This window comes from Malus sylvestris, chromosome 10 (genome assembly GCF_916048215.2).
Source record: "Malus sylvestris chromosome 10, drMalSylv7.2, whole genome shotgun sequence".
Lineage (NCBI taxonomy): Eukaryota > Viridiplantae > Streptophyta > Magnoliopsida > Rosales > Rosaceae > Malus > Malus sylvestris.
Window position 1 is genome coordinate 14,463,423 of NC_062269.1, and position 15,736 is coordinate 14,479,158.

Below are 15,736 nucleotides of genomic sequence, written 5' to 3' on the forward strand. Positions count from 1 at the left end.
AGTTTGAGTGTAAAACAAAGTTTCATGGGTTTTGATTAGTTTGTTTAAAGCATGTTTAACCAAATTGTGTGCAGATTTTGTAGATGTTTGAGGGTGTCATCTTTGTAAACCCTCAGGAGACACAACTCCTCCAACTAGGGACACCTAGGGGTTCAAAGGCTTGTTGCACATGCTCAGTGCAATCGTTTGGCCAGCGAAAGTGGTGTAGTTAGTTGTTAGTGTTTGTTAGATGTTAGTGTTTTGTGTGTTTTAATTCTAAGTTTGCTCGTGGACTAGCAAAAACCAGGTTTGGGGGTATTTGTTAGTTCACATTTCATATGCATTTATAGCATTCATATTTTGTGTCTTTGTGACGTTTTTGATCAAACTTGTTGCATTTTACATTATTTGGTGTTAGTGTGTAGTTAAGTTTGTTTTAGGATCAATTGGAAGGCAATGAAGCAAAAACACCACATTTTGTGACCGAGAGCTAGTTCAAGCATGGAGAACATCTTGTGAGTTAACTTGAAGTCCAAGTGAAGAATTGAGGACAAGTTGGTTGCTAGAATTTCAGGAATTGACAAAGGGTGCAATTCGGCCAGATTGGGTGATTTTATGCATGGCACATGCATTGGATTCAGATTGGGAGGTTTAACACACCTTGCCATGCATTTGGTTACCCTTTCAACCCCCTTTCTTCACCTAGAACATTCACCCCCCATTAGTTACCCCATTCAGCCACATTTCACCCACTAATTCACCCATGCCGTGCATTGTTAATCCTTGACAGCCTGTCCTTGCAGATTTCACATGCTCCTCCATTTAAATGACCACATGCTTGCCCATTCAACCCCATGCCGTGCACTATCCATTTCAGAAAGGAATTACCCCATCATTACACACACTAGCACTCCATATTTTACAATTGTTAAGATCCAATCTTGGATCTGAATCCAAAAGCTATTCCATCCATTCCCTTTAAGTGAGCTCCTTCAAGAAATCTGAAACTCTCGGAATTCCATCTTCAATTGGACACCAACTCTACATTCCATTATATACACTACATTCCATAACCTACATTCTATCTATCCCACTCCAGATTCGACATTCCTTACACATTCATTCTATTCTTCTTACACACAACCTCTCCATTTTCTGTCCATCCTCTTCACCATATTACACCAACCATTTCACCACAACCGTACCACCTTCATTTATACATCATTCTTGGAGGAGTTACACCACACTTGGAGAGCTAGCACCGAAGGCCATTCTCAAGTGATCTTCGATTCCAGTTTTGCTTCAAGGGGTTTTTCTTCTCAATTTTATGTACACTCATGTGTTATATTTATATGTCAAATCTTTGTAAACATGAAGTGTAACTAATCTCTCTATAGGGATTCGATGTAGCCTAGAAAGATTGCCACGTAGTTAATTTGGAATGCTCAGTTTATCATTCTATTTCTTGTTTCATTCTCTAATTTAATTGTGACTTTGTGTGTTGATTTTAATGCTTGATCACCATTTGAATTAACCATAAGTTGGTTTAGCCAATCTTAGAGCACACATCATGCATAACCTTGGCAGATATGGGAATGATTGAAGGGAATGTTTGGCAAACATCATGCCAAGTGTTTCCTTTGGTTTTGTGAAAGTTTCTTATGCTTAATACATTCTTGTTTAGGAACCAAAGTTGCACATCACAATTAGGTTCATGACTAGGAATATTTGATCAAAACCACACATCATATGGATGATCATATCTAAGTGAAACAAACTCAAGAAATAGATAGATTGATGAGCATAATCTGAATTAACAATATGGAATTGATTAGAAAAGGTGAAATCGAATCCCTAGCCTTCTCCATATTGTTACAATCCCTAACCTCAACTCCCTTGGTTCTACCTCATTACATTACTTGTGATTCATTTACTTGTATTCATTTCATTTCCGTGTATTTCAAGTTACAACCTCAAAACTGCCTAAATTGTTTAGTTCTACTTTCTGTTAGGGTTCTTGCAAAACAAGTGGTTATATAGGTCTAATTAGTCCCTGTGGATTCGACACCCTTACTTGTGTTCTTATACTCAACATGTTTGTAGCACTAGGAAGGAATAACCTCATCAAATATCTCTATCATGCGTATTCCATAGTTAGAGACTTTGATGAGGAATAATTTGGTTTTAATGCGTATCCCATTCAATCCAATGAATCTAGGGAAATCTGAAAGTTAATTTAAGCGAACCTAATTAACTTGGAGCATTGTCATTCATTGTTTGTTGAAGTCATAACTGGGAATCAAATTATATGCATATGTTCATGTGTGGATAAGGAACCCTCTAACTAGTTTCTCACCATTCTATTTCATCACAATCTGTTTTGTTTGAAGTTTGTTTACAAGTCTCTGTTTTAATTTCGATTTCGTCAAAATCAATCCCCCATTTATTTTAAAGTGTTAGATTAGTTAGAAATCAATTTAGTTTGTGTTTCTAAGTGTCTTGAGTCAAGTTTTAGTCCAATTTCGTCCAAATTAGTGTTAGGTACTCAAAACTGCCCAGAAAGTGGTTTTAAGGCAGTTTTGAGTCTTTTAGTTGCTGTTTTGAGTTTTTGGTTGATTTAAGTGTTTTAAACTCTAGTTTTGCATTAATTGAGTCTAGTCAGTGTTCTACATTATGTTTTTATGTTCTTGAGTCAGTTTCACATTGATTAGCATCCCTAGTTAATCCCCGGTTTAGAACGATCCCTATTTGCTCATATACTACAATTGTCATCCATAGGGTTTAATTTGTGTGTCAAGTTAATTTTCACATCAAGGGGGGGATTTGAAACCATGTTTATGCTTGCTATATGATTTGATTACTTCTAATTGCGTTTCATAAGTTGTGAGTTCAATTTGCTTATCTATGTGAATTAAAACTTATTCTTGTATGTTGATTGAGGGTCGACACTTAGTTTGCATGCATGAATTTGATGCTAGGATATAAGGGAATTTCACCTAATCGTTATGAACTTATATTCACAAGTAGTAAAGGTTGTTGATCACAATCGTGTTAAGTAAATTCTTGGCATAAGTTTCATGCAATCATAGTAACAAGTGCTTCGTCAATGCTTATGGTTTTCATAGAACTTAATGATTCTTGCTTGTATCTCTATTATGCAATCATGTAGGGGACTTGTGGGGAATGCTTTGGGTTGTCGTATGCAATTCATCCAATTCAATAACTTAAGGAAAATCTGAGGGTTAATTTAAGCGGACCTAATTAACTTGGGGCGTTGAGAATTCGTGGTTTATTGAAAAGCAATTGGAAATCGTTTTATATGCAAGTGTGACATGTGTGGAGATGAACCCCTTAGCTAGCCTTCCATCCATTCAAATCATCCAAATTCGTTTTAAAATCTGTTTTAGTTTACAAAGTTTTGTTTTGTTTTTAAATTCGTCCAAAATCAATCCCCCTTTTCTTTGTTGAGTCATACTAGTTAGAAATCAATTTAGTTTGTGTTTTTAAGTGTCTTGAGTCAAGTTATAATCAATTTTCGTCCAAATTCTTCCTGAGTGTCAGAAACTGCCCAGAAAGTGTTTTAAGGCAGTTTTGAGTGTTTGTTTGCTGTTTTGAGTCTTTTTGTTTGTTTTGGTGTTTTAAAGTTTAGTTTTGCATTCTTTGAGTCTAGTTTAGTGTTTTAAACTTGTTTTTACGTATTTGAGTCAGTTTTCAAGTGATTTAGCAATCCCTCCTAATCCCCGGCCTAGAACGATCCCTACTTACATACTTACTACAATCGATAAAAAGAGGGTTAATTTGTGCGTCAACATAATTTTCACATCAAATTTTGGCGCCGTTGCCGGGGATTAGCAAAGTTGCTAATCCCTTGGATTGTTTTATTTCAATTTGTTTTATTTGTGTCCAGATTTTTACGTTGTTTTTGTTTCTTGTTTTTAGGTACTAGTTTATGACTCGGAGCTCTCATCCGGTTCGTGAACACATCTTGGACTTTGACGACGATTTTGAACGAGAGTTGAGACGAAAGAGGAAGAATCCAAAGCCTAGTGAATCAAGTTCAAATTCGGAAGCCGAAGTTGAGATTGAGGAAGAGGAACCCACGGCACAAGTGGGTGAAGTTGAGACAGTCATGGCACAAGACAATCGTACAATCAAGGAGCTCTCGGCTTCGGGATTAGACAATGCCGCACCTCTATGTATTCAATTAAGGATGCATACTTAGTTCACATGCATGAATTTGATGCTAGAGTATAAGGGAATTTCACCTAATCGTTATTAACTTATATTCATAAGTAGTAAAAATCGCTAGTCACGATTGTGTTAAGTAAATCCTTGGCAAGAGTAACATGCGTATCCCATAGTTATGAATGCCTCGTCAATGCCTATGATTTCTATTGAACTTAATGATCTTTGATATGTGTCTCTATCATGCGTATTCCATAGTTAGGGTTCTTGATAAGAATAATTTGGTTGTAATGCGTATTCCATTCAATTCAATGAATATAGGGAAATCTGAGAATTAATTGGTGCAATCTAGTTAATTTGGGGCATTGTCATTCATGGTTTGTTGAAAGAGTAACTGGAAATCGAGTCGTATGCATATGTTTCATGTGTGGAGAAGGAACCTTCTAACTAGCCTTACACCATCTTAATCTACATCAAAATCGTTTCTGTCAAGTTTGTTTTCAAAGTTCTTGTTTTAAAAGTTAAATTCGTCCAAAATCAATCCCCCTTTACTTGGTTGAGTCATAATAGTTAGAAATCACTTTAGTTTGTGTTTTTAAGTGTCTTAGGTCAAGTTAAAACCAATTTTCGTCCAAATTTGTGTCTAGTGTTCAAAACTGCCCAGATTGTGGTTTTAAGGCAGTTTTGAGTGTTTCTGAACTGTTTTGAGTCTTTTGGGTTGTTTTGGTGTTTTAAAGCTTAGTTTTGCATTCTTTGAGTCTAGTTTAGTGTTTTAAACTTGTTTTTACATATTTGAGTCAGTTTTCAAGTGATTTTGCAATCCCTCCTAATCCCCGGTTTAGAACGATCCCTACTTACATACTTTGCTACAATTGATAAAAAGAGGGTTAATTTGTGTGTCAACATAATTTTCACATCACTGTTGAAGATGGAGTTCAGTTTCTGGCGTGAATGGTGAGTTTGTGGATGAATTGGGATGTTTGTGGCTGCACAAGGAAGTTTATTTAAAGGGATTAGGAAATTAAAAACCCTAGACTATTTTGGTAAACAGAAATTAAGTCTAAAACTTATCTAAATAGGAAATAGAATCAGAAAACTAAAGGGAATTAGGCTAGGAGGTGCGGCTAGGGTTTAAAACAAAAGAGGAATGTGTTTTAATTGCAAAGAAACAGGAAAGGACCCTCTCCCTTGCACGGCAAGGAAGAGGAAAGGCAAGGAAAGGGAAGGAAAGGGTGGTGAGGTGGGGCACTACCTTGAATGGTGCAAGGAATCTTTGTTTTATGTCCTAAAGTGCATATGAGGTCTTCAAAGTGGCTGGAACATAAGTGCTTTTAGAATTAGGAAAGGTTAAACCAAAATAGGAAACCTTGGCTTAACTTTCCTACTTCAAGTAGGAATCCTTGTTCTTCTAGGAATCCTCATGTGATTAGGAATCCATCTTCAATTAGGAATCCTTCATCGATTAGGAATCCTTGGTTGATTAGGAATCTTTGGTTGATTAGGAATCCTTCTTTCTTCAAGTCTTCAATTCATCCATTCCTTTTGCTCCAAAAGGCTCCAAATTACATCATTTTGCACACTTCGGCTTTGGAATCTGAAAACACACAAAAGTGACTTTAAACACTAAAATAACTAAGGAAACACATGCATAATCCTCATTAGTGCCGCACCTTTCCCACCTTCCCTCTTCCTTGCCGTGCAAGGGAGGGAGTTATTTCCTGTTTCCTTGCTTGTAAACACCTTCCTAATCTGTTTTAGGTTAGTGCCGCACCTTTTGGCTAATTTCCCTTAAGTTTCTGATTTAATTTCCTATTTCTAGAAGCTTTTGACTTAATTTCTGTTTACCAAAAGAGTCTAGGGTTTTTAATTTCCTAATCCCTTTAAATAAACATGTTTGTGCAGCCACAAACATCCCCATTCATCCAGAAAATAATCATTCACGCCAGAAACTGAACACCATCTTCAACAGCCCCATTCCTTCACCATTCACCATATTTTCTGACCCAAAACCACCCTAGCCGCACCACCCATCAACCCTAAACACTTCCATACATCCTCCATCCATTCTACATCATCCAAGAACCCAAGAACCTGCCCATAATCCCTGTGCCGCAGCAAAGGAGAGGAAGAAGAAGTACTTGGAGATTCTAGCCGTTCAACATCGAATTGTTGGAATATTTAGGTGTTCTCTTTCTTATATTTACAATGTATAAATCTGTTTTCCTTTGTTTTGTGAACATGAGGAACTAAGCCTTTTGGCTAGGGGGTTATTCAATACCATGATTATGCTTGCAAGATGAATTGATTACGTCTAATTGTTATTTCATGAATTGTGAATGCAATTTGCTTAACCGTTTGATTGATGACTTATTTTTGTGTGTTAATTAAGATGGCCAACTTAGTTTTCATGCAGGAATTTGAAGCTAAAACATAAGGAAGTTTCACCTAATAGTTACAACTTTATGTTTGCAAGTAGTGGAGGTTGCTTATAAACGATCGCGTTAAGTGAATTCTTGGCAAACGTTTCATGCTTTTCATAGTAACAATTGCCTCGTCAATGCTTATAGTTTTCATGACGCTTAATGATCTTTGATTGTATCTTTATTGTGCTTTTCACGTAAGGAACTTTTAGAGAATGTTTTGAGTTGTTGCATGTGCATTCCCATCCAATTCACCAACTTTAGGAAAACTTGAAGGTTAAAAAAGTGCTATCACAGTTAACCTAGGGCGTTGAGATTCATAATTCATTGAAAGAAACAATTGGAAATCAAAGTTGAATGCAAGTGTATCATGTGTGGAGAAGAACCCTCTAGTTGATCTATCACCCATCAATTTACTTAACTTTGTCTTAAAATCTGTTTACTTTGTTCTTTCTCTGTTTTAATTAATTTCGTCCAAAATCAAACCCACCTTATTTCTTTGAGTCATATTACTTAGAACTTGCCTTAGAACTTTCCGGATCAACTTCTCGGATCAACTTCTCCTCCTCTATGGCCGTGAGTGATGAAGAGACAATGACGGGCAATGTCTTGTGCTCTTTCAACACTCGGATCAACTTCTCCTCCTCTATGGCCGTGAGTGATGAAGAGACAATGACGGGCAATGTCTCGTTCGCTCCCAGAAAAACGTACTTTAAATGATCGGGTAACGGTTTAAGCTCAAGTACGGGTGCCTGAATCACTGAGGGTAACATATTATTAGTGGAAACTGGAATTGAAATTGGGTTAGAAGGCTTACCATGGTGTTAAGGGAGTGACTCAAGGGCAGCCACTATCTCGGCCTCATCCTCACTTCTAGGCACGGCAACACCATTTTTGTGCCCAATTCCTTGTGCAATTGTCGTTTCAAGTGTATCCCTCTCCAAACAATCGAGAAAATCCTGCGCCAAATCATCAATTATATCAATAGAAAAGCAAGAATGATCGTCCTTAGGAAATTTAATACTTTCAGAAAGATTAAAATCAATGACTTCCCCATCAAATTCCATCGTTAAAGTTCCTTTAAACACATCTATCTTGGTGCGGGCTGTTTTCATGAAGGGCCTCCCTAATAGAATCGGCAATGGGGTGAATCCTCCATGTCAAGCACGTAAAAGTCCGCTGGAAAAATCAAATTACCAACCTGCACCAAAACATCTTCCAAAACACCCTTTGGGTATGCATTAGAACGATCGGCTAATTGAATTATCACACCATCATTTTTAAGCTCACCTAAGTTCATAGATGCATAAATTGAGTATGGCATAACATTAATCGAAGCCCCTAAGTCTAACATGCATTGTTCAAACTTAGTATTACCAATAACGCATGGAATTGTAAAACTACCCGGATCTTTGCATTTAGGGGGTAATTTCCTTTGTAACACAGCAGAGACGTTTTCACTTACCTGGACCACCTCTTTGTTCGAAATCCTTCTCCTTGTTGTACAAAGTTCTTTTAAGAACTTAGCATACCTCGGGACTTGCTTAATCGCATCAAGGAGCGGGATATTGACTTGAACTTTCCGAAAGGTCTCTAGAATGTCCTTCTCGGCTTCTTCCTTCTTTGATTGCCTAAACCTGCCAGGAAAGGGCACATTCAGTGGAATAGAACTAGAAAAAGTCGAATTTGGACTTACCTTGGTGGTGGAGGACGATTTAGGAGGGTTAGAGGGTGGCGGCATGGATTGGTCATCCTTGGCCGTGGGTTTTGCTCTTTGTGCCTCCTCTTGCATCAACTTGTCCTCCTCGTCTTGACTTGATTTGGATATATTCGAGTCCGCTCCAACCTGTTTACCACTTCTCAACATGATGGCCTTAGCGGTTTCAAATCCTCCCTTCGGGTTCACAACGGTTGAACTAGGCAATCTGCCTTGTTCTCTAATTTGCCCCATAAACTCTGCAATTTGACCCATCTGCTTCTCCAAGTTGTCCACCCGTTTGTCTTGGATTTGTCTCTCCTTATTTTGAGTTTGTACTTCCTGCGTCAAAGTAGTAAGTAACTTAACAACTTGATCATTATCCAAAGACGTACCTGAGGTTGGTGGGGCGGTTTGCACTTGGTTTTGATTGGGGACGAATGGCTTTGTATAAAAGCCCGGTGGTTGCTGCCTAAATCCTCCTTGTTGTTGGGGTTGTTGAGGATCCCGCCATTTGAAATTTGGATGGTCTCTCCACCCCGGATTGTAAGAATTAGAGTATGGATCATGGCGTGGTTGATTTTGGTTCCCAAACCCCACGGCATTGGCAGTTTCCCAACCCCCATTCTCAATCAACTGAGGGCATTGATCATTGGCATGTCCTTGCACCGAGCACACGCCACACACACTTGGTCCATGAATCTTCATTCCCTCGGCCAACTGAGAAACAATAGAAGTAAGGTTAGCTAATTGGGATTGAATCTCGGGCATAGAACTTACCTCATTCACTTGTGGCCGTGGGGGGTCTCTTTGTCCAACACCTTCGTATTGTTGTGCATTATGTGCTCGATTGGCAATTAGAACTTTTGCAGCCCCCGGAGTCTTATCCACCAACGCTCCTCCCGCCGAGGCATCAAGCATTTGGCGTTCCATGGGAAGGAGTCCTTCGTAGAAATATTGAATGAGCAGCTCCTCCTTCATTTGATGCTGTGGACAAGAAGCAACAAGTGATTTAAAACGTTCATAATAAGAAGGAAACGATTCACCTGGGTTTTGTTGGATGCCACTAATCCGTTTCCTCAAGAGAATGACTCTTGAAGTTGGGAAAAACTTCTCCAAGAACGCTCTTTTCATACTATCCCAAGATGTAACCGTTCCGGGTGCTAACTCGTAAAGCCAATCTTTCGCCTTTTCCAAAAGTGAGAATGGAAAAGCCTTCATCATCAAAATACTCCCGTCAACATTGATAGGTGTCATGCTCGAACAAACAACCTCGAACTCCTTGAGATGCTTGTTGGGATCTTCCATGGAAAGCCCATGGTATTTCGGAATGTGGTGCAACAAGCTTGACTTCAACTCAAATTCGTCGGTCTTGCCTTGGGCAGCCGCGGGGTATTGAATGCATAATGGTGCGGCATTGGTCAACCCCGAGGCCGAAAGCTCTTTAATGGTCCGATTGTCCGCGGCCATAACTTCTTCTTCCACTTCTTCAAACTCAGATTCGGCCTTTGAACTTGAACTAGGTTCACTAGGTTCGGGATGCCTCCTCTTTCTTCTCAAATCACGTTCAAAATCGTCGTTAAAGTCCCAGATATTTGCATGCACAGTTTGAGGACTCCGCGTCATGCACTAGTACCTAAACCAAGAAAACAAAACAAAATCAGAAAACTAAGTAATTTATACTAAAACACACGGCAATAACACAAGGGATTAGCAATTTTGCTAATCCCCGGCAACGGCGCCAAAATTTGATGTGAAAATTAACTTGACACACAAATTAAACCCTATGGATGACAATTGTAGTATATGAGCAAATAGGGATCGTTCTAGACCGGGGATTAACTAGGGATGCTAATCAATGTAAAACTGACTCAAGAACATAAAATTATAATGTAGGACACTAAACTAGACTCAATTAATGCAAAACTAGAATTTAAAACACCTAAACAAACTAAAAACTCAAAACAGCAACTAGAAGGCTCAAAACTGCCTTAAAACCACTTTCTGGGCAGTTTTGAGTACCTAACACTAGTTTGGACGAATTTGGACTATGACTTGACTCAAAACACTTAAAAACACAACTAAATGGATTTCTAACTAATCTAACACTTTAAAATAAATGGGGGAATGATTTTGACGAAAATTGAAACTTTAAAACTTAAACTTTGAAAACAAACTTAAAGCAAAACAGATTGTGATGAAATAGAATGGTGAGAAGCTAGTTAGAGGGTTCCTTATCCACACATCAACATATGCATACAACTCAATCTCCAATTACTCTTTCAACAAACCATGAATGACAATGCCCCAAATTAACTAGATTGCACCAATTAATTCTCAGATTTCCCTAGATTCATTGAATTGAATGGAATACGCATTACAACCAAATTATTCTTATCAAGGACCCTAACTATGGAATACGCATGATAGAGACACATATCAAAGATCATTAAGTTCAATGGACATCATAAGCATTGACGAGGCATTCATAACTATGGGATACGCATGTTATTCTTGCCTAGGATTTACTTAACGCAATCGTGACTAGCGACTTTCACTACTTATGAATATAAGTTAATAACGATTAGGTGAAATTCCCTTATATCCTAGCATCAAGTTTAGGCATGCAAATTAAGTGTCGACCCTCAACCCACATACATAAACAAGTTATCAATCAAATAGATAAGTAAATCACATTCACAATCTCTGAAATCATAATTGGAAGAAATCAAATCATATAAAACATATGTCCATGGCTTCAAATTCACCTCTAACTAAAAAGAAATTAGTTCCACATGTCTAACATAATTGAACAACAATTTAAATTAAACATGAAAACAGAAACAAAGAAAGAAAGGATGGGGGAAGATTAGAAAATATGGAAGAATGGTGGTAGATGGCTTGCGGCCAGGAAGAAAAATGGCTAGAATTATGTTTTTGAGGTTTTTGGATGTGTAGAATGGTGTGGCTGGAAATATGGACGAAAATTCTGAATATGGAGAGGGTGGTGTTCGGCCAAGGGAGGTAAAACACATATATATAGGCAGCCAAACCCTAAAGAAATCAGGTTAGACAAATGGGCTAGGGTTTAGGTGCGGCTAGGGTTAGGAAATCCACCAAAAACTAGGGTTTCTAGAACATTAGGTGCGGCATGGGCTTAGGGTAAGTAATCAGATTTTTTTTTCATGTGAACAAGGCCTAGGTGCGGCTAATTAAGTGGGCTAGGGTTAGGGTTAGGCGCGGCATAGGTCCAAGAGGCAAAGATGGGTCATCCAAAAGCCCAAAGCCGAGAATAGAAACTCTCGAAATTGGAAACCTCCAAGAATAGAAACTTCCAACTTTAGAAACTTTGGTTTCCAATTCCGAATTCTTAATTCATCACTTTCATTTCTTCATTCTTAAGCTTCTTTGACCTTCAAACTCGTCCATTCCTCGTGCTCCATTTGCATACACCACATTCCAGCTCACTTTTTGCTCCAAAAGCTCCAAATTGCATCATTTCGTGTAATATGTCCTTTAACCCTGAAAACACATGAAAGTAGCTTAAAAGACTACTTTGACGAAGAAAACATAACAAAAATGCATAAGAACTAGCTAACTAAGGCGCATAAATATGCTCCTATCATTTTACAATCTGTTTTGTGATAGGAGCATATTTATGCACCTTAGTTAGCTAGTTCTTATGCATTTATGTTGTGTTTTCTTAGTTAAAGTAGTCTTTTAAGCTATTTTCATGTGTTTTCAGGTTTTAGAGACAAAGTGAGCAAAAGGATGCAATTTGGAGCATTTTGGAGCAAAATTGGGCTAGAATGGAGTTCATGCACATGAAGCACAAGGGATGGACGAATTTGAAGGATTGATGAAGCTAGGAATGTGTTTTGAAGTTGAAGAATTGAAGATACAAAGATTCCTAATTGAAGTGGGAAAGTGCTTAATTGAAGATGAAATCCTAGTTGAAGATGGATTCCTAGTTGAAGTTGGATTCCTAGAAGATTGAAGTTTCCTACTCAAACAAGGTTTCCTACTTGAAGAAGGGAAGTTGAAGCCAAAGAATCAGTTCAAGTGAAGAAACCTTATCCAAAACATTATCCAAACCCTATCCTATCCAATCCTATCTTATCTTATCCTATCCTAATCCTATCCTAATTTAATTCCAGCTGCATGGGGGATTTATTTTCAGATTAGGACACATTAAAATTGGTTTCTAGAAGCCCTTATCCACTCCTACAAAGGTGCCACACCTTATCCCTTGTTTTTTCTAGAAATCAGCCACAAAACAACCTTTCTAGAAGGCCTTATCCCTTGTCCTACAAAAGTGACGCCCCAAACCTTTCTAGAACTTCTAGAAACCTGATTATTCCTTTCCCCCTTGGTTTCTAAAAGCCTTAGCCTTTTCCTTCAAGGATTGTGTGTTATTATCCTATACAAATTAGGCTTTTAAATCCTTTTCCTTTACTACATAGGGGCTGCGAATTTCAGCCTATAAATACCATCCTTTGCTGCACCATTTAGTCACCATCCTCTACCATATTTTCACTACACCATTCACCCAAATATACCTCTTGTGCCGTGAGTTTGGAAAGGAGAAGAAGGAAGAACTCTTGGAGCCGTGCATGCCATTCAAAGAACTTGGATTGTGGAGCGTTTCTAGGTGTTTTCTATCTTCGTTTTAATGTTTAAATTTATTTATCTTTGTTTATTTGCGAGTATGAGGAACTAAACCCCCTTGGCTAGGGGGGGATTCGAAACCATGATTATGCAAGTGTGACATGTGTGGAGATGAACCCCTTAGCTAGCCTTCCATCCATTCAAATCATCCAAATTCGTTTTAAAATCTGTTTTAGTTTACAAAGTTTTGTTTTGTTTTTAAATTCGTCCAAAATCAATCCCCCTTTTCTTTGTTGAGTCATACTAGTTAGAAATCAATTTAGTTTGTGTTTTTAAGTGTCTTGAGTCAAGTTATAATCAATTTTCGTCCAAATTTTTCCTGAGTGTCAGAAACTGCCCAGAAAGTGTTTTAAGGCAGTTTTGAGTGTTTGTTTGCTGTTTTGAGTCTTTTTGTTTGTTTTGGTGTTTTAAAGTTTAGTTTTGCATTCTTTGAGTCTAGTTTAGTGTTTTAAACTTGTTTTTACGTATTTGACTCAGTTTTCAAGTGATTTAGCAATCCCTCCTAATCCCCGGCCTAGAACGATCCCTACTTACATACTTACTACAATCGATAAAAAGAGGGTTAATTTGTGCGTCAACATAATTTTCACATCAAATTTTGGCGCCGTTGCCGGGGATTAGCAAAGTTGCTAATCCCTTGGATTGTTTTATTTCAATTTGTTTTATTTGTGTCTAGATTTTTACGTTGTTTTTGTTTCTTGTTTTTAGGTACTAGTTTATGACTCGGAGCTCTCATCCGGTTCGTGAACACATCTTGGACTTTGACGACGATTTTGAACGAGAGTTGAGACGAAAGAGGAAGAATCCAAAGCCTAGTGAATCAAGTTCAAATTCGGAAGCCGAAGTTGAGATTGAGGAAGAGGAACCCACGGCACAAGTGGGTGAAGTTGAGACAGTCATGGCACAAGACAATCGTACAATCAAGGAGCTTTCGGCTTCGGGATTGGATAATGCCGCACCACTATGTATTCAATATCCCGCAGCTGCCCAAGGAAAGACCGAGGAATTCGAGTTGAAGTCAAGTTTGCTACACCACATTCCGAAGTACCATGGATTGTCCATGGAGGATCCTAACAAGCACTTGAAAGAGTTCGAAGTGGTTTGTTCAAGCATGACTCCAATCAACGTCGATGGAAGCATATTAAAGATGAAGGCCTTTCCCTTTTCTCTCTTGGAAAACGCGAAAGATTGGTTATACAAATTGCAAGTGTGACATGTGTGGAGAAGAACCTCCTAACTAGCCTTTTATCCATCCTTTTCATCCAAAAACGTTTTACAATCTGTTTTGTTTTAAAGTTTCTGTTTTGTTTTCAATTTTCGTCCAAAACAAATCCCCCTTTATTTTGAAGTCTTAGATTAGTTAGAAAGTGTTTTGAGTCAAGTTATAACATACATTCGTCCAAATTTTTGGCGCCGTTGCCGGGGATTAGCAATTTTGCTAATCCCTTGGATTGTTTTTGTTTCTTTTATTTTACTTTGCTTCAGATTTTATTTTAATTTCTCACCTATTTTGTTTCTTGTTTCTTAGGTACTAGTTTATGACTAGAAGTTCTCAAAAGGTTCGTGAGAACATCTTTGACTTTGACGACGATTTTGAGGGGAATTTGAGAAGAGCTAGAAATCAACAAGAGCCCATTCCCGAACCTGACCTTGAAGAAGAAGTCCTAGAAGAGGAGGAGGAGCTGATGTGAAATTTATGTTGACACACAAATTAACCCTCTTTTTATCAATTGTAGCAAAGTATGTAAGTAGGGATCGTTCTAAACCAGGGATTAGGAGGGATTGCAAAATCACTTGAAAACTGACTCAAATACGTAAAACAAGTTTAAAACACTAAACTAGACTCAAAGAATGCAAAACTAAACTTTAAAACACCAAAACAAACCAAAAGACTCAAAACAGCCCAGAAACACTCAAAACTGCCTTAAAACCACAATCTGGGCAGTTTTGAACACGACACAAACTTGGACGAAAATTAGTTTTAACTTGACCTAAGACATTTAAAAACACAAACTAAAGTGATTTCTAACTACTATGACTCAACTAAGTAAAGGGGGATTGATTTTGGACGAATTTAACTTTTAAAACAAGAACTTTGAAAACAAGCTTTAATGAAAACGATTTTGATGAAATAGAATGGGGAAAGGCTAGTTAGAGGGTTCCTTCTCCACACATGAAACATATGTATACGACTCGATTTCCAATTACTCTTTCAATAAACCATGAATGACAATGCCCCAAATTAACTAGATTGTCCAATTAATTCTCAGATTTCCCTAGATTCATTGAATTGAATGGGATACGCATTACAACCAAATTATTCTTATCAAGGACCCTAACTATGGAATACGCATGATAGAGACACATATCAAAGATCATTAAGTTCAATGGAAATCATAAGTATTGACGAGGCATTCATAACTATGGGATACACATGTTATTCTTGCCAAGGATTTACTTAACACAATCGTGACTAGCGACTTTTACTACTTATGAATACAAGTTAATAACGATTAGGTGAAATTCCCTTATACTCTAGCATCAAATTCATGCATGCGAACTAAGTATGCATCCTTAATTAACATACATAAACATGTTATCAATCAAATAGATAAGTAAACCACATTCACGATTCATGAAATCATAATTGGAAGAAATCAAGTGATATAAAACATATGATCATGGCTTTGAATTCCCCTCTAACTATAAAGAAATTAGTTCCTCATGTTCGCAAATAAACAAAGATAAATTTATTTAAACATTAAAACAAAGTTAGGAAACACCTAGA

General features: G+C 37.7%; 1 pseudogene; it reads right to left on the reverse strand.

Moving 5' to 3' along the window:
* Nucleotides 1-907: 907 nt before the first annotated feature.
* LOC126584260 (uncharacterized) lies at nucleotides 908-9,827 on the reverse strand (annotated as a pseudogene).
* Nucleotides 9,828-15,736: the final 5,909 nt, after the last annotated feature.